Raw genomic sequence first — 20226 nt, forward strand, 5'->3', positions numbered from 1 at the left:
CTTCAGTGATTGATCTCACCTTGGTCCGGCCATTTCCCTACTCCTCCTTATGTTTATTTGACTCTCTCAACAACATAGTTAAGTGTTCAGTTCACTTCAGTTGCTCAGTCATCTCTGACTTTTTGTGACCCCATGGACTGCAGCACACCAGGCCTCCCTGTCCATCCCAACTCCCAGAGCTTATTCAAACTCATGTACATTGAGTCGGTGATGCCATCCAACCATCTCATCCTCTGTTGACCCATTCTCCTCCACCTTCAATCTTTCCTAGCATCAGGGTCTAATCTAAGGAATCAGTTCTTCACATCAGGTGTCCAAAGTATTGGAATTTCAGCTTCAGCATCAGTCCTTCCAATGAATATTCAGGACTGATTCCCTTCACGATGACTGGTTGGATCTCCTTGCAGCCCAAGGGACTCTCAAGATTCTTCTACAACACCACAGTTCAAAGCATCAAAATTTGGTGCCGTACTTCTTTACAGTCCAACTCTCACATCCATACATGACTACTGGAAAAACCATAGCTTTCACTAGACAGACCTTTGTTGGTAAAGCAATGTCTGTGCTTTTTAATATGCTATCTAGGTTGGTCATAGCTTTTCTTCCAAGGAGGAAGCGCCTTTTAAGTTCACAATTGCAATCACCATCTGCAGTGATTTTGGAGCCCCCCCCCCAAATAAAGTCTCTCACCATTTCCATTGCTTCCACATCTATTTTCCATGAAGTGATGGGACTGGTGCCATGATCTTAGTTTGCTGAATGTTGAGTTTTAAGCCAACTTTTTCACTCTCCTCTTTCACTTTCATCCAGAGACCCTTTAGACTTCTTCGCTTTCTGCCATAAGTGTGGTGTCATCTGCATATCTGAGGTTATTGATATTTCTCCCAGCAATCTTGATTCCAGGTTGTGTTTCATAGAGCCTGGCATTTTGCATGATGCGTTTTGCATATAAGTTAGATAAGCAGGGTAACAATATACAGCCTTATGTATTCCTTTCCTGATTTGGAACCAGTCTGTTGTTCCACATCCAGTTCTAACTGTTGCTTCTTGACCTGCATACAGATTTCTCAGGAGGCAAGTAAATTGTTCTGGTACTCCCATCGCTTGAAGAATTTTCCATAGTTTGTTGTGATCACACAGTCAAAGGCTTTGGCATAGTCAGTAAAGAAGTAGATGTTTTTCTGGAACTCTCTTGCTTTCTTCATAGTCCAATGGATGTTGGCCATTTGATCTCTGGTTCCTCTGCTTTTTCTAAATCCAACTTGAACATCTGCAAGTTAACGGTTCATGTACTGTTGAAGCCTGGCTTGCAGAATTTTGAGCCTTACTTTGCTAGTGTGTGAGATGAGTGCAATTATGTGGTAGTTTGAACATTCTTTGGCATTGCCTTTCTTTGGGATTAGGAATGAAAATTGACCTTTTCCAGTCCTGTGGCCACTGCTGAGTTTTCCAAATTTTTGGCATATTGAGTGCAGCACTTTCACAGCATCACCTTTTAGGGTATGAAATAGCTCAACTGGAGTTCCATCCTGTCTAATAGCTTTGTTTGTAGTGATGCTTCCTAAGGCCCACTTGACTTAGCATTCCAGGATGTCTGCTCTAGGTGAGTGATCACAGCATTGTGGTTATCTGTGCCATGAAGATCTTTTTTGTACAGTTCTTCTGTATATTCTTGACACCTTTTCTTAATATCTTCTTCTTCTGTTAGGTCCATACCATTTCTTTCCTTTACTGTGCCTATCTTTGCATGAAAGTTTCCCTTGGTATCTCTAATTTTCTTGAAGAGATCTCTAGTCTTTCACATTCTATTATTTCCCTCTATTTAATTGCACTGATCACTGAGGAAGGCTTTCTTATCTCTCCTTGTTATTCTTTGGAACTTTGCATTGAAATGGGTATATCCTTCCTTTTTTCCTTTGCCTCTCACTTCTCTTCTTTTCTAAGCTATTTGTAAGGCCTCCTCAGACAACAATTGTGCCGTTTTGCACTTCTTTTTCTTGGGGATGGTCTGGATCACTGCCTCCTGTACAATAGTTCTTCAGGCACTCTGTCTACCAGATCTAATCCCTTGAATCTATTTGTCACTTCCACCGTATAATCATAAGGACTTTGATTTAGATCATACCTGAATGGTCTAGTGCTTTTCCCTACTTTCTCCAATTTAAGTCTCAATTTGGTGATAAGGAGTCCATGATCTGAGTAACAGTCAGCTCCCAGTCTTGTTTTTGCTCACTGGATAGAGTTTATTAATCTTCAGCTGCAAATGATATAATCAATCTGATTTCAGTATTGACCATCTGGTGATGTCCATGTGTAGTCTTCTCTCATGTTATTGGAAGAAGGTGTTTGCTATGACCACCATAAAGCCATAACTTATTGAAGTGTTAGTTATCATAATTACTTATCATAATTATTTCAAAGGATTTTGACTTTGCAGGGAGAAGAATATATGTCTGTGGCCTCTAATGATTCAGAGCAGCCCCAGGATATGAGTAACACGATATCATGTTACAAGTGAAGAAGAGTGTAATTTCCAGCTCCAGATCACATAGTTAGGAAATGGCAGAACTGAGACTCAAACTGAGTTCCTCTGTTTCAAAAACCACTAGAGGAGAGTCCAGAGTTGAGGAGTGGGTATATTGGTGGTAGGTAATCTTGCAAAGTCCCTGAGATCCACTCTAGTCCCTGAGGTCCACTCTGACAGGTAGCTCGTGAGGGGCAGTGTGTGGTCATGCTCTGGAGATGTGTTTATGTCTCTACTTCCCTTCTGTCCACTCCCTTTACTTTATTTCTACCCAGAATATCAGGGTTTGTGCCCCAGATGGAGCTGCTCTTCCCCAGCTCAACATCTCTTTGGACCAAGGCCAGGTAAACAGCTTGTGTGTTCCAGTAGAGATGCTGCCACAATGGTTGTAGGAAGCTTACCTGTGTCATACCTGTCTTCTGATGTAGGCGAAGCTAAAGTGAGAGGGGGAGCATTGACAGGTATATATGAAGTCTCCTCATGAGGATGTAAAGGAGGATCTGGGCTAACACACTGCTGGTCACCTAGCAGCCCTTTGATCTGCTGTCATCCACTCACAGACCATCCATCATGTGCTGTGCAGTGCTCTAGTTGCTGGAATGCCTTTTCAGTGACCACACTGTACAAAAATTCCACACATAGAATCACATTCTGTTTTCTCACGAGACCACAGACAGAGTCAAGTTTAGAATCATACTTCCTGGGCATCCTCGTCAAAGCAGACAGAAGAAGGACAGAGGAGCCTGGTGGTCTACAGTCCATGGGGTCTCGAAGAGTCAGATCAGACTGAGTGACTGAGCAGACACACACGCACAGGCAGAAGCAGGACAATGGAAGGTGATGAGATTACACATTGCACATGGCTGACCCCAAGTCCTCCATCTCCACACTCCCCTCTTCACGTTTATTCTTACCCATCAGCTGGGGTGTAAACAGATCTGTCAGCACCCTTCTCTCCATAGCTGCCATTCTTAAAGGCCAAAACCATGACCACACTCTGACTTTGTGCAGCCCTGCTCGTCCTCCTGGAGACCCTTCTGGCTGGCATTCTGGGGGGTGAAGCCAGCAACCGGGTCTGGGGTATGTCCCAGCTCACCTCTCCTCTATAGACTGGAGGGAAAGGAGGGGAGTGCATGGAAGGGGCAGGAAAAGGGGTGTGGTGAATGCTGCCAGCCCTCTCTGGATTTCTTCTGGGAAGTGAGCAGTTGAACTCCAGGGACATTTCTTGACTCTCAAAAGTATCATTATGTGTTCTGCTTTTAATAAAAATATCCCACCTCATTTTACAAAATCATGAACTTCATCTCTGAGACTGTCTATTCCTGATTTCTTCCTTTTCCCTAAACTTCACTTTAGAATAGTAAAAAAATCCATTTTGATCCTTGTCCTGGTTTATGCCCCAGGATGCTGGAAACTCTTGGAATTTATTGTCTTACATTAAGCCCTGAAATCTCTGAAGGAAAAGATCTTAGATAGTATCTGTATTCAGCTGGACTCCAGAAATGCCATCCGTTGTTTAGAGGGTTAGAATTATCAGTACCCCTGGGGAGAAGAGAACAGATTCTGAGTTCTGTCAATAATGGCCAAAGATTCAATCAAGCTGAACACACCAAACAATCAATTAAAACCCAAGAATACTGGATTCAGAAAGCTTCAGAGGGTTGATAACATCAAGGGTTTGTAAGGGAGGAGTGTCTGGAGATGGTGTAGCTGCTCAGCAATTCCTACTCCTTCTTTTCCTTATGCATTTCCTCTCTCTAACTGTCTCAGAGTTTTATAGTTTATAAGAACTGGGGACCATAAGTAAAGGCTCCCCAGTTCTGTGAGTGGTCCTGAATAGTTGTTCAACATGGGAATTTGGTCAAGGATTCTCTGAATTGACAGCCAGTTGGTCACACGTGTAAGCGATCCTAGGACTTGTGATCAAAACTTGAAGGGTGGTCTGTGGTCAAGAATGGAGCCCTCAACCTATAGGTTCTGGATCACCTCTGCAGATTTAGTGTCAGAAGTGAATTGACTCCTGGATGCCCAGTGGGTGTGGAGGAACTGGTTGCTGTTGGCAAAGACCCACATATTTCATGTCAGGGACAACACCCAGACTTACTCTTTTCCTCCGTTTCTGTCTGAGTTGAGGCTCAGGGACAGGGGACTATATTAAATTGAACAGAGCACTCAGAACCCCTCAGTAGTTTTCTGCATTTTCAGAATTCGTAGCAGAATCAGGGACTTGATAAAATGGGTTGTGACAGATTGTGTCTTGTCCTCATCCTACCACCTACATGCTCTGTATCCTGGGATATTCCCGCCTACAACTTTTTCATGAGAGCAGGGTCACCATATTTCTAGAGATTTTTCAAAGGATTACTAGTCATGAGGACAAAGAATTACACCTTTGTGGCCAGTGGTTTCCATTTTTCCCCAAAGCATTTTCATCTGAAAGACTTGTCAACCTACCTGCATTTATTTCTCCATGACATATGCAAAAAAACAAATGTGTCACAAAATTATCATTTCTTTGTGATGAAGTTAATCAGAGAGTTGAGTACCAGTGGAGAGTCATCAGTTCAGAGGCAACTGTAGGCAGAGCAAGAAATGAAGTACTTTATTAAGTTTGCTCTTGGGGCCAAGACTGTTTTTCCCAGGCTGGTATGACCTTAGTAAAGACTCAATGCCCTTCCCTTTGCTCACATATCAGAGTATATTTTATTTTCCTATAATGATATTGATGACAGTTGCATTCATAATTATATAGATAGGCCCCATCATCACAGAGACTAATAGGAATTTTACTCTATTGACTCTCTATAATGATGATGCACTTTCCAGGAGTATGAAATATAAGAGTCATTTACTTGAGGATTATTTATCAAAATGGATCTTTCTTATTTGAGAGCACAGTTTTTTTTTTTTTTTTTTAAGTAGGGAAATAGCTCTAAACAAAATACAGTAAAATAATATACACATTAAGGAGGGAAACACATAATGAAGACTGGGGAATATGCTATGCCAGCTACGATGGGTGCTGTGAAGAAGGAGTGTTGGGGATTAGGAGAGTGGCAAGGGTCAGGGAAATACTCTTTGATAAGGAAGCTTTGGACAGAGCTGTGCAAAAAAAGTGCCTGAATGTTAAAGCAGCAACCAGGAACAGAGTGGCTGAGGTTGAGAGGGTTGAGGGGCAGAGGAGTGGAAGGGATGAGACAGAGAGGCCCTGGGAACAAGTCAGGAAGAGGCTTGTAGAATTTTAAGAATCAGAATTTAACTCTTAGAAAGCTAGGGGTTCACTAAGGGAATGGTCATGGGTGCCAGGGGACAGGATTCACTTTGAAACAGGATTCTTGTGGCTGTAGTATGGAGAGCGGCCTCTCGGGGGCAATGGGCAGAGACAGAGGCCTCTGGGCAGGCTGCTGAATTGTCCAGGTGAGCCACGATGAAGTGTGTATCCATATTGTTGCCTGGATTGAACTCAGTTCATTAGAATAACATGAATAACTTGCTCTATTGAGACTTCTGTGGCAGCTTCTGTGGCAGCTTCATCACAAATCAGGATTCAATAAATCTTTAGGCATGTGTGATGTATTCATTCTTAAACTCTCAACTCTCTGTGAGGTTTGGGACAGAGAAAAGCAGAAGGTGGGAATTAAAACCTATACCTATCACTGACTCGTGTTGATGTTTGACAGAGAATAACAAAATTCTGTGAAGCAATTATCCTACAAATAAAAAATGTATAAATTTTAAAAAGCTAAGTACTCAACCACCAAATCAGGTGTTGGTCACCCAGGCAACAAACCTCCATTCTAAGGTTAGATTGAGGTTTTGCTAATGACCTCCCTCACATCATGAAAGACTCCCTTGGTTCCATCATCTCTTAGGAAAGCTAATCGTTTTAAAGCTCATTTCCAAGAATGGTTAAAAGACAAACTAATACTTCTTATATATGTCAAAGTATCAATATACCCTCAATATTCCTTAATTCCAGTGCCCATTATGTGAACACAGTGGGGGATTTTCTTCAAAGCCTTCCTCCATTAAATCATAATGCCTTCACACTTTCTTTTTTATACTGGAAGCTTTCAGCTACATACTTGTACAGATATTAGTATTATAAACTCATGGGCCAATGTCCAGCTCCAGTCATAATCAACATATGGAGAATATTCTTAATGTGTATCTTTTATTCCTGTTCTATTAGTAGCTAATCAGTGGCAACACGCCAATTCATGTAAAAATATCAGTAATGATATGCAATTATTTACAATATTACCCTGTTAATCTGAAGCCTTAAAACATGAATAATAATGTCCTACAAAGCATGATATGAAACAGACTTTTCACATGCACCCCTACCAGTCTCTATTGCAAACAAATTGGTATTTTCTGTATTTATTTTTTAGACCCAGCTGTGATGACCATCTTCCTATTTCATCGAGATCCTCCCATCCTTACAGCATTGTGGGCTGACCTGTGCCTGGAGCCTCCATACACAGGTCCCTGCAAGGCCAAACTAATCAGACACAGCTACAATGCCGAGTCCAGCTTCTGGGATATTTTTGTATATAGTAGCTAAAATGATAAGAATAAAGATTACAACGGGGACCAGGCTGTGTTAAGACCCATACAGGTGCTATCCTATCCTGGGTAAGATAGCAGGCATAGAATGGGGAGAGGGGAAGGGCTGGGAAAGAGGTGGAGCTCAGGAAGGTACACACTCCTCAAAATCACCCACAGTGACTATCTTCCTTGTTGCCTCCCAGGAGAAGTGGCTGCAGTGCCCTTAGAAACCATGGGCTGAGCATGTCCTCCAGGTGCCAGCTTGGCAAAAGATTAGCCCTAGAAGCACCGTCTTGATAATCTGAGCTTACACATTCTCCCCTTTCTTGCATGGGAAGAGTAAGTCTGCCATGACACAGAGCAGGTCTGTAGTTCTACCCCTCCTCGGCTCTAAAACTCACTTCCTTTTTGGTTGTCATTGTGATACTGAGAGCACTGTAGTTGCTCATTTCCAGGTTAGTTTAGGTCCTGTCCGGGTACACAGTGTCTGGGTCTGGGGCTTGCGAGATTCAATCAGCAAGTTCCTCTCCTTTTGTAGAGGCCATGAGAACTGGGCTCCCCTGAGAAGCTGAAGTCCAAGAAGGACCCAGTCAGGGCTGAGCTCTGGCTATTTGTGATAATATTCAGCCTTTCCCTCTTACTTCTCAACCCTACATCCTCAGCAGAAATCTGCCTCTATCCTCTCTCCCATATGAGTACTTGCTTTCCTCCTGCCTCCTCCAGTTGGCTCTAAGCGCCATGAGAGCAGGACTTCCCTTTATCCATAGAACTTTGCACAACTCCAGGTACATAGGAGAGTCCGCAAATATTTAAGTAAGGATGGAAACAATGCAGGAGAAAAGCTCCTCATGGCTGCAGTGAAAGTAGAGCCTGAGATGTGAATTCATGATTCTTGCTGTAATCGTCTTCCTCAGTACATCCTCACCTTCATCCGCCACACACCAGTACTTTGAGAGCCTTGGGAATGTGGCTGCCTGAATGCTGCCAAAGAGGCTGGCATAGCCTCCTGTTCTTGTAAATACGATGTGACACTCATGAAGTTACATCCAGGATATTTGATGCATCACCTGTGTTAATATCAAATGGATATGCATGGGTTGTGTTCATTTGTTTGTGTGTTAATGAAATTGAAATATCTGAAAACACGTGAAAAACAGGCAAGTATCTTCCTCCTGATTTTCATCTGTTTGTCTTCCAGAAAGTCACTTTTCCTTAGCTGAGGTTCGGTATCTACATCTCTGAAAAAGGAATAATGATACTTAATTGCTAAGATTGTTAAAGAAGAGCAAGGTATCTTTTTATCAACACTTACTGTGAGCCCACCTCTCAGGTCACAATTTTAAATTCCCTCCAGGACAGGTGAGTAATGTAAATGGAAGTTTGGAGTGGGTGTGGAGGCAGGAGGACAATAAGGAAGGGTGGAAATTATGGAAACTGAGAGAATGCTCCCTTCCTGAGAAGAGGGTTGCTCTTCTTTGCTTAGTTCATGGTTTTCAAAGTGTGGTCCCTTGAACAGCACCCTCTGCACCTTGGGAACCTTGTTGATGCAACTAGCCAGGTCCCAATCTGTCCTACTGAATTGAAACTCTGGGGATGAAGATCTCAAATCTGTGTTTGACCAAATGGCTAAGGGATTCTGATGCTCAATCACATTTGAGACTCTTGGTCCTTGTTAAATACCAGAACTGTGATGCCAGTTTGTTTACTTGTCCTACATTGATAGAAAATTTTTATATGAAATGTCCCACTGTGAAATCCTATAAATTCCTAAAATTGTAAAATGAATTCTGCAGTTAATGATAAATATATTTTAGCCAGATGTGCATTCTCTGGTTACACTCCCTTTGACCTTCAATATAATCTGGAAAAACATACTACAGGGTTCAAAATATCAGGTGCTCTTTTATCATGTAGCAAGAAAGTAATCACCCATTACTCGAATATGAATATACCCCTCTGATGGCACAGCATCTCAAACACCTAAACATCTTCTGTCAGCCCCAGGTGTATCCCATCCATTTGAAGATGTGGCCTTAGATACCATGGAATCAAAGACTCTCATTATTCAGATGGAGATACCGAGGAACAGAAGCAGAGATATGACCTGGGGTCCCAGAGGGTCGGCATTGCTTGTCTTCCTCCAGTATACAGCGACTTGTTCCTGCCTTTCAATTTCTCTAAAGAGGCCTGCAGGGGCCAGAGAGATTTCTAATCAGAGACCACACTTCCATGAATAGGAAGGGGGAACTGGAGTGAGAACTGGCCCATCGGGGGGCTTGTGGACACGGCGGGCCTCTAATTTGGACCAGGGTGAGGAGGACCAGGAGAGGAGGACATTGAGAGAGACAGATAGACTGATGAGAGATGAGAAGGGAGAAAAAGAGGAGTTATTTGAGGGGAGAGTCTCAGCTACTTCCTGGTCTCAGATGCAGAGATTGACTCAGAAAGAAGGGCAGGGCCAGAGCGCCTTCTGAATGTGAAGGTAAAACTTCTGCAGGTTGTGTGACCTGAGCAAGTGGCGTTACCTCTGAGCCTCTGCTTTCTGCTTGACACAATGGGATGAGAATCCCAGATGTTGTAGGGTTGAAATGAGGCTAAAGGATACCATGCATGTGGAAAGTCTCAGAGAGAGTAGGCCCTCGACACACAGTAGCTTGTTTCGTGAGTCACCCTGTTGCACTTGTGTACTAAGCCAGCTTGGTATTGAGAGCTCCCGCCATTCTCAATGGTGCTCTATGTTTGTAACCACAAGTGATAAACAAGAGTGAGTGACGGGGTGGTGGGTGTGGCATGTTCTCCCTAATTTACAGCTGCAATGCAGCAGAGGGCATGCGCACAGACTCTGAGTCAGATCGCTGGGTCCAAATCCTCTCTCTCCAAGTTACGGTCTAAGCAAATTACTTTATTTCTTTACATCTCAGGTCCCTCCTCAGTAACATGAGGCTATGTCAACAGTTTCTGCCCCTTTCTTTAACGACTTTTCAGGAATAGATGAACTACATATTTCACGTGTCTAGGATAATGCCTGTTACAATAAAGAATTGAAGTTTTGCCTGGAGAAATTACTCATTACTGTTTTTATTACTACTAGAAAGGACTTTGCCTTCTAGGGAGAAGGAATATATGCCTGTTGCATCCATTGCTTCCATGGCAACCACATGGGTACATAGCACGTGTTTCATGTGACTCCCGAAGACACAGGGTTCTGAGAGATTTAAATCCTCAGGCAAAAAAGGGAGGAAAATGAAGAGCTGGTACCCAAACTGAGGTCCTATGGCCGCATCGACAGAGAGGGAGAGAAAAGGAGGAACTGGGTGGATACGGTGTTCTTCCAAGGTTGCCTGATGTTCACTCAAGGAGACCGCTCTCCTGTTGGTGATACCGGGTGAGGGATGACGGCTGGACATGCTATGGAGGCAGATTCAGCTCCCTGTTTCCCCTCCTCCACCCCACTTACTCGTTTTTTGATGCATAAACAGGGTTATAGCCCAGGACAACATCACCTTCACCAGCTAAGTCCCTTGTGGGCCAATGTCTGCTAAAGTGCAAGTGTCCATCCACCAGAGAAGCTGTGGCAATGGTTGTGGGAAGGTGACCTGTGTCACACCTGTCGTCTGAGGTGGGGGAGGGGGTTCAGGGCATTGGGGTCCAGGTGAGATGACACCTGCAGGTGGCTGAAGTGGAGGACCTGTTTAACACAACGCTGTTCACTTATCTGTCCTCTGATCTACTCTCATCCACCTGCTTATCATTCATCACATGCCAGGCACTGCTGTAGGGGCTGGGATGCTCCCTTACTGTCCATATAGGACACACTGCATCTCTCTGATCACAATCTGTGTTTACATGAGACCCACAGGCATGAAGTGAGAAGTGGTGTTACTGGGCATTTGAGCCTTGCAGACAGAAGCAGGAGGCATGGTTAGGTAGGCAGATTATGCAATAAACAGGACTGACCCAGCTCCTCCCCTTGCCCACTCCCCTCCCCATCACCTGATCCCACCCCTCAGCCAGGATATTAAAGCTCAGTGCATCCCCAGCACCCTCAGGAGCCCTCCTGCAAGGCCACCAAGATGAGACGGCTCTGCCTCTCCGCAGCCCTTCTCTTCCTCCTGCTTATCCTGGTGGACAGCATCCCGCTGAATATACACCATATCCAGGATGAAGGTAGGTCCAGCCTCACCTCTCCTCTACAGCTTCTGGGAAAATGATAGAAGTCCATTGAAGGGGGCGGGGCAGGTGAGGAGTGGGTATTGCCAAGCATCTCTGGATTTCTCCCGTCATGTTGGTTAGGATTACTGTCTGTTTCTTTGGTTTTAGCAGCATTGATCATCCTCCCTATGGAAGGGTATTCCTTAGTTCCGTGGTCTACTATCTGGTTGTGGTGTGTGGGCTTTTTGTTGAAGTGGCTTCTCTGGTTGCAGAGCAAGGGCTCTAGGAATTTGGGCTCATAGTTGCAGTTCACCTTCTTAGTTCCCGCAAGGCATGTGGAATCTTCCTGACCAGGGTCAGAACCCATGTCCCATGCCTTAGCATGTGTATTATTATCTACTGGACCATCAGGGAAGACTTAAATTGCAAATATTTGACTCCACTGATATGTTGACTATCATGAGGATATATATTACAATTTTATTATATTTTATTATATATACATATGTATCAGTTAAGTTCAGTCGCTCAGTCGTGTCCAACTCTTTGTGACTCCATGAACCACAGCACGCCAGGACTTCCTGCCCATCACCAAATCCCGGAGTTTACCCAAACTCATGTCCGTTGAGTCAGTGATGCCATCCAACCATCTCATCCTCTGTCATCCCCTTCTCCTCCTGCCTTCAATCTTTGCCAACATCAGCGTCTTTTCAAATGAGTCAGCTCTTCGCATCAGGTGGCCAAAATATTGGAGTTTCAGCTTCAAAATCAGTCTTTCCAGTGAACACCCAGGACTGATTTCCTTTAGGTTGGACTGGTTAGATCACCTTGCAGTCCAAGGGACTCTCATGAGTCTTCTCCAACACCACAATTCAAAAGCATCAGTTCTTCAGCACTCAGCTTTCTTGATAGTCCAACTCTCACATCCATAGATGACTACTGGAAAAACCATAGCCTTGACTAGACAGACCTTTGTTGACAAAGTAATGTCTCTGCTTTTTAATATGCTGTCTAAGTTGATCATAACTTTCCTTCTAAGGAGTAAGCGTCTTTTAATTTCACAGCTGCAATGACCATCTGCAGTGATTTTGGAGCCCCCAAAAATAAAGTCAGCCACTGTTTCCACTGTTTCCCCATCTATTTCCCATGAAGTGATGGGACTGGATGCCATGACCTTAGTTTTCTGAATGTTGAGCTTTAAGCCAACTTTTCACTCTCCTCTTTTACTTTCATCAAGAAGCTCTTAAGTTCCTCTTCACTTTCTGCCATAAGGGTGGTGTCATCTGCATATCTGAGGTTATTGATATTTCTCCCGGCAAACTTGATTCCAGCTTGTGCTTCATCCGGCCCAGCATTTCTCATGATGTATAAGTTAAATAACTTAACTTACTTAACTGCATATAAGTTAAATAAGCAGGGTGACCATATACAGCCTTGATGTACTCCGTTCCCTATTTGGAGCCAGTCTGTTGTTCCATGTCCAGTTCTAACTGTTGCTTCCTGACCTGCATACAGGTCTCAAGAAGCAGGACAGGTAGTCTGGTATTCCCATCTCTTGAAGAATTTTCGACAGTTTATTGTAATCCACACAGTCAAAGGCTTTGGCAAAGTCAATGAAGCAGAAATAGGTGTTTTTCTGGAACTCTCTTGCTTTTTCAGTGCTCCAGCAAATATGACATACTGATCTCTGGTTCCTCTGCCTTTTCTAAAACCAGCTTGAATATCTGGAATTTCATGGCTCACATATTGCTGAAGCTTGGCTTGGAGAGTTTTGAGCATTACTTTACTAGCGTGTGAGATGAGTGCAAGTGTGTGGTAGTTTGAGCATTCTTTGGCATTGCCTTTCTTTGAGTTGGAATGAAAACTGACCTTTTCCAGTCCTGTGGCCACTGCTGAGTATATATATATATAAAATAATTCTGCTAGATCAGGGTCCCCATTTCTGAGACTCTCTTTTCCTGTTCCTTGCTGTGTCCCTGAACCTCACTGTAGTGTAGTAATAAGTAAAGTGAAAGGCACTCAGTTGTGTGAAATCTTTCTGACCACTTGAACTGCATAGCCCGTGGAATTCTCCAGGCTGGAATCCTGGAATGGGATCCTTTTGCCTTCTCCAGGGGATCTTCCCAACACAGGGATCAAACCCAGGTCTCCTGCAATGCATGCGGTTGCTTTACCAGCTGAGCCACCAGGAAAGCCCTGCATAGTAATAGAAAGCTTCAAATTTGTACCATCTCTTAGTTAATGGCCTAGGTCTCCTAAAACTGTGGGAGTTTCCTGCTGTTAGATGTTATGAGATGAGTCAGAAGAGGCAACTTAAGGTAACCTCAAAATGTGGTTGGTGTCCAAAAATCACAAGCATGCCTTTACTGTTTACAATTTTCAACAACTGTCATTCCAGCACCTCTGAGGAGAAGGGAGGGAACTGAGAGTGAGATCAATCACCGGTGGCTGGTAATCCAACCAATATACCTGTTTAGTGAACCCTAGGAAGAAATACATAAGAACTGGGCTCAGAGAGCTTGTTGGTTGGTGAATACCAGAAGCTGATGTGAGGGCACTGTGCTCACTAGGGCACAGAGGCTGGGCACACCTCCCTCCTTCTTTGCCTGCACATCTCTTCCATTTTTCTGCCTTCGGTTCTATTTTGGGAATGTAAGCAATGGTTTTCTGAAGTTCAGCCCCCGGTTCTATTGAGTTGTTGAATTTGAAGATGGGGTCATGGACCTGCAATCCACCCTTTTAATTATTTGGTCACAAGGATGATTGACTCAGGACCTCATGGCTGCCATCTGAACTGAAGAGTTTTGAGCCCTCAACGTGCAGAATCTGCAGTAGCTTCATTGATTCCCATTAGATGTAAATGGACTTGTTGCACACCCAGTGGGTGTTTGGGGAATTGGGTGTTTTTGGTAAAGACACCACATATTTGGTGTGAGGGAAAAACCCAGAATCACTCTCCCCTGTGATTTGGGGCTCAGATGATGCTCCAAAAAGGGGGAGTAATGAATGTTCACATTGCAACCAGAAACTTTTCTCAGTTGTCTGTATTTTAGAGTTCCTGGCAGGATCAGGGAGTGTATCAAATGGGTTGTAACATGCTAGTATCTTGTCCTGGCCCTGCCATCCACATGCCTGGGGCAGGTCATCTGCAGTTTTCTTCTCAGAACTGGTGATATATGTCACATGGGTTTTGAATTGATTACCATTCATATGTATAAGGAGGTGAATTACATTTCATGCTGAACTTTATACCTTTTCCACAAATATGTGTTAATATGAAAATACCTAAAAAAATTTACTTTACTACATACTTTGGGCAAGAAAGAATATTTACATGTCAAATAATGAGTGTTCTTCTATCATGAAAACTAATCTGAAAGATCTGAAGTATATGTGCTAGAGGGAATGTAAGAAACAGCCCTCTGTAGGCTGAACAACGGACCAAGGCTGCAACAATATTAGGAAAATGTCCAGGCCCTTTCCCATGTCCCCTTTTGACTATTGTTTATTATCCACATTTGTTCCCTCCCTTGTTCACAGTAGACTACTATTTAGTTTGCATATTTCATCCTTACTTGGTTCATGTCCCAGGCTTCCTGAAACTGTTGGAATTTACTATCTTTCATAGGTGTGGAGACAAGCCAAAGAAAGGGACTTGAGAAGCGTTCAGTAATAGATGTGGTTACAAGTATCATCGATGGTGTGGCTACAGGTGAGAACTTTCTGGAACTTTGGGGAGAGGAGAGGGCCCTGAGATTGAGAACAGGCACCACTGGATAATGATTCAATCAAAATGCCTATTTAATGAAACCTCAGTAAGAATCCGTGAATGTGGTCATTCAGAGAGCTTTGGGGTGGTAACACACAGCAGTGATGTGAGGGTCCTTTGTTCTCTAGGGCATGGAGGCTCCCCACACCTCCATTGCCACTTTGCCCTGCACTAGTCACTCATCTCTTTGTGGCTAGATTTATTCTTCACGTAAACATGACATCCCTCTGTGAGTGGTGTTCCTGAGTATAGTCCTCTTATTTACTGAGTTGTTAAACATGGAGTCGGGTAATGGGAACTCTCCAGTTTTAGACACTTTGTCAAATCAGGAGTGACTCATGATAACGTGGCTGGCATCTGAACTAGGACAGTTCTGAGCCCTCAACTTGCACAATCTATACACACTCCCTGGATTTGCTGTCAGAATTAAATTGCCTTGTTGGACACCAAGGGGGTGTTTGGAGGAATTGCATATTGTTTCTAGAGACACCACAAATTTGGTGTGAGGAAAAGCCAGACTCCCTCTCCCTGTGCTTTGGGAGCTCAGGTGAGTCCTGGAGTCAGGGGAGTAATGAAGGTGGGACACTGCACCCAGAAACTCTCAGCGTTTATAGATACTTTAGAGTTCCTGGCCGAATAGGATAGTATATCAAGTGGGTTTTGACAGGAAGTATCTTTTTCAGACTCTATCATCCCCATGCCATGTGTCCCCGGTCAGGTCATCTGTTGTCCTCATCTGAACAGTAGATCAGTGCTGAATGAGTTCTTTGAACATTTACCAGCCACAAAAAGAAACTGCTCCTTCGCATTCAGGTCATGTTTGGTCCTTTTCCTTTGGGATATATTCATGAAAAGATTCTCTACCTGCTCCCGTGGGCTTGTGGGACCAAGGCTGGTACAATATTAGCAGATTCTTCAGGCCTTTTCTTTTGTCCACTTTTGCCTATGATTTTATTTTCCATATTTGAAACTTGTCCTGGTTCATGGTCCAATATACCTGAAAATTTGAAATCTTTTCTTTTCTTTCATAGGTACCAAGATTGTCCAAAAGGGAGCCAGTATACTAACAGGATTGGCTGAAATAATCAATAAAGCAATTAAAGGTTTGAATTTTCTGCACCTATGGGGAGATAGGAGAGCACTGAGACTGAGATCAGTCACCACTGTCTGACAATTCAGTACTTATGCCTATGAGTGAAACCTCAGCAGAAATCCATAAATATTGGTTCAGAGAGCTTATGAAGGGGGAACAAATGGTCCTGAGGTGAGGGTGCTCTGCTCAGGAGTGCGTGGATGTTCCACCTAACTCCACTCCTCCCGTACACTAAAACTCTCCTCCATTTCACTGTTTCTGAGTTTTCTCCTAGACATTAATTTGAAAACAGTGAGTAAGAGTTTTCCTGAATTTGGTTGCTTGTTCCGTTGAGTGTCTGAGCATTGAGGTAGAGTCATGAAAATGTCGACTTTCAGTCCCTTGGTCAGAAGTGATAACCTGATAACACATGGTTGGCATCTGAAGTCAGGGCATTCTTGACACCTCTACCTGTGGCATTGGCTCTGACTCCACAGATATGGTATCTGAAGTCAGTGGACAGTGGGAGGGTTGTTGGGTGTTGGGAATTGGGTGATTGGTGTAAAAAGCATGAATTTAGTGCCAGGAAAAAACCCAGACTCACACTCTCCTGAGATTTGAGGGCTCAGTTGAGGCTTGGAGAGAGATCAGTAGTGAAAGTTAGACCCTGGACCTGGAAACTCTCCCCAGTTCTCTGTATTGTCGAGTTCCTAGCCAATCAATAGTGTATCAGATGGGTTGGGACATGACATTACCTTGTCCTGGCCAGGCCAACCACATGCTTGTGTACTGCGGCAAGTCATCTGCAGTTTCCTCATTTGAACAGAGGAAACATGTACATGAGTTACTAGAACAGATGACGAATTATGAATAGAAAGACTTTAATCACGTGTCACGACCAGATTTGTCCATTTTTCACCAGAAAGTTTTAATCCGAAAAGAATTCTCTACCTACTTGCTTTGGCCGAGTAAAAATATTTCTTTATCAAATAATGTTTATTCCTGTATTATTAACAGTAATCAAAAGATGTTGAACCACGGACGAGGGCAATTGCAGGGAAAGCAAGAAATGCAGCCTTTGGGTAGCCTGTGGGAGGAAGGCTTATCCAATATAACGAAAGTCTCCAGGCCATTTCCCTTGTTGCCTTTTGACTGCTATTATCTTATCCATGTTTGATCCTTTCCCTGTTTCACGGGCCAGGCCTCCTGAAACTCTTGATATTTACTCTTTTGCATAGGTCAGGTGATGATTTCCAGAATACAATTTGATAACCATACACTAGAGGAATTGCCAACACTCAACATTGAATACTCAGCACTCAGTGAGGAGAATAAAGGTTTGTAGATTCTGCACCTCGGGGAAGAAGGAAGGGCACTGAAGTTCTGGTCAGTGACCAATGATTCAATCAATCAATAAGCCTATTTCTTTAAACCTCAACAGTGCATGTATTTTTCATGGTGAATTTTGTGCATGTTTCACCAAGATGTATTAATCTAAAATTTTTTCTTTAACTATTGACTTAAGGCAGGAAAGAATATTTAGGTGTCAAATCATGAGTATTCCTTTTTCATTAAAATATTTAGAAATACCTGAGATGAATGTTCTGGAGGAAATATAAGAAAGAGCCCTGTGTAGGATGACTCCTGATACCAAAGCTGAGACATTTTTTGGAAAGTTTCCAGGCCCTTTCCCATGTCCCCTTTTGACTATTGTTTATTATCCATACTTGTTCCCTCCCTTGTTCACAGTAGACTACTATTTAGTTTGCATATTTCATCCTTACTTGGTTCATGTCCCAGGCGCCCTGAGACTGTTGGAATTTACTTTCTTTCATAGGTGTGGAGACAAGCCATAGAAGGAAACTTGAGAAGCGTTCAGTAATAGATGTGGTTACAAGTATCATCGATGGTGTGTCTACAGGTGTGAACTTTTTGCAACTTTGGGGAGAGGAAAGGGCCCTGAGATTGAGAACAGGCACCACAGAAAAGCAGTGCTAAATTAATTCTTAGAACTTTTACCAGTCATTAAACTAAACAGATTATTCTCATTTCATGGCCACATTTGGTCATTTTCCACCAGGATAGATTTATGAAAAGATTGTTCTACCTGCTTCCTTGGGCTCATGGGACCAAGGCTGGTACAATATAAGCAAATTCTCCAGGACTTTTCCTTTTCCAGTTTTCCCTATGATTTTATTTTTCTTATTGGAAACTTGCCCTGGTTCGTGGTTCAATATACCTGAAAATTTGAAATATTTTCTTTCATAGGTACCAAGATTGTTGAAAAGGGAGCCAGTATACTCACAGAATTGGCTGAAATAATCAATAAAGCAATTAAAGGTTTGAATTTTCTGCACCTATGTGGAGATAGGAGGGCACTGAGACTGAGATCAATCACCTCTGGCTGATGATTCAATACTTATGCCTGTTGAGTGAAACCTTAGTAAAAATCCATAAATATTGGGTCAGAGAGCTTATGAGGTGGGAACCAATGTTGAGGTGAGGGTGCCGTGCTCACCAGGGCATGAAGGCTCCACTCACCTCCACTCCCCCTTTGACTTAAACGTCTCCTTCACTGTTTCTGATTTTATCCTGTAACTTAAAGTGAGGACAGTGAGTAAGAGGTTTCTTGAGTTTGGTCGCTGGTTCGACTGAGTTTTTGAGCATGGAGTTGCGGTGATGGAAAGTTCAACTTTCAGTCCCTTGGTCAGAGACATGATAACGTGAGACCGCATGGCTGGCATCTGAAGTCAGGACAGTCTTTTTTTTTTTTTTTCTTTCATTTTTATCCTGTTGCTTTTTTGGTTTTTATTTGAATTGTACTTTTTTAAAAAATTTATTTTTATTAGTTGGAGGTTAATTACGGAATACATGTAACTCCATGGCTGATTCATGTCAATGTAGGACAGTCTTGATAACTCAATCTGTGGCATCAGCACTAACTCCACAGATATTGTATCAGATGTCAATTTACAGTGGGCTGCCGCTTGCCTGTTGGGATTTGTGTGGTTGGTGGAAAAGCCACATATTTCATGTCAGGAAAAAGCCCAGACTCATCCTCCCATGTGATATGAGGTCTCAGGAGAGGCTTGGGGAGAGGTGAGTAGTGAAAGTAAGACCCTGGACCTGGAAAATCTCACCATATTTTTGTATTTTCGAGTTCTTAGCCAATCAATAGTGTGGCAAATGGGTTTTGACATGAGAGTATTTTGTCCTGACATGGCCACTCACACAGTTGTGTCCTGTGGCAAGTAATCTACAGTTTCCTCATCTGTATAGGGGAAACATGTTACATGAGTCCTTGGAATAGATTCTGAGTTATTAATGGAAAGACTTTATTCATGTGTCCCGACCAGATTTGTCCACTTTCCACTCAATGTGTTAGTTTGAAAATTTTCTCTGCCTACCTACTTGCTTTGGCCAAGTATAAATATTGCTTTATCAAATAATGTTTATTCCTGTATTATTAATAGTAATCAAAAGACTTTGATCCACAGAGGAGGACAAAAGCAAGGAAACTAGAAACAGAGCCCTTGTGCGGTAGGATGTGGGACCATGGCTGAGACAATATTACAAAAGTCTCCAGGCCCTTTCCCTTGTTGTCTTTTGACTGTTATTATCTTTTCCATGTTTGATCCTTTTCCTGTTTCATGAAGCAGGCCTCCTGAAACTCTTGAAATGTACTTTCTTTCATAGGTCAGGTGATGATTTCTGGAATACAATTCGATAACCATACACTAGAAGAATACCAAACACTCAAGATTGAATACTCAACACTCAATGAGGAGAATAAAGGTTTGTAGTTTCTGCCCCTCAGGGAAGAGGGAAGGGCACTGAGATTCAGATCAATGACCAAACACCAATGCTTCAATCAATAAGCCTGTTTCTTGAAACTTCAACAGTGCATAATATTTGAGTTCAGAGAGTTTTCTAGGTGGTGAATACGATTGTGAGGGTGCTGTGCTCAGAAGGGAATGGAATCTCCACACACACACTCACATGCCCCTTTGCCTGACACGTTTCCTCCATTTCACTGTTTCTGAATGTTTTATGTAAAGTCATCTGAGAAAAGCAAGTAAGTGCTTTCCTCAGTTTGGTCATAAGTAACTGTCAGTTATTGAACATGGAGGTGAGGTCATGGACCTCCCCATTTTACCC

The 20226-nt window shown here is 43.0% G+C and overlaps 1 pseudogene; it reads left to right on the forward strand.

Moving 5' to 3' along the window:
* Positions 1 to 20226, forward strand: part of LOC122681121 — a 31767-nt pseudogene that overhangs the window by 10459 nt on the left and 1082 nt on the right.

This window comes from Cervus elaphus, chromosome 23 (assembly GCF_910594005.1).
Source record: "Cervus elaphus chromosome 23, mCerEla1.1, whole genome shotgun sequence".
NCBI lineage: Eukaryota > Metazoa > Chordata > Mammalia > Artiodactyla > Cervidae > Cervus > Cervus elaphus.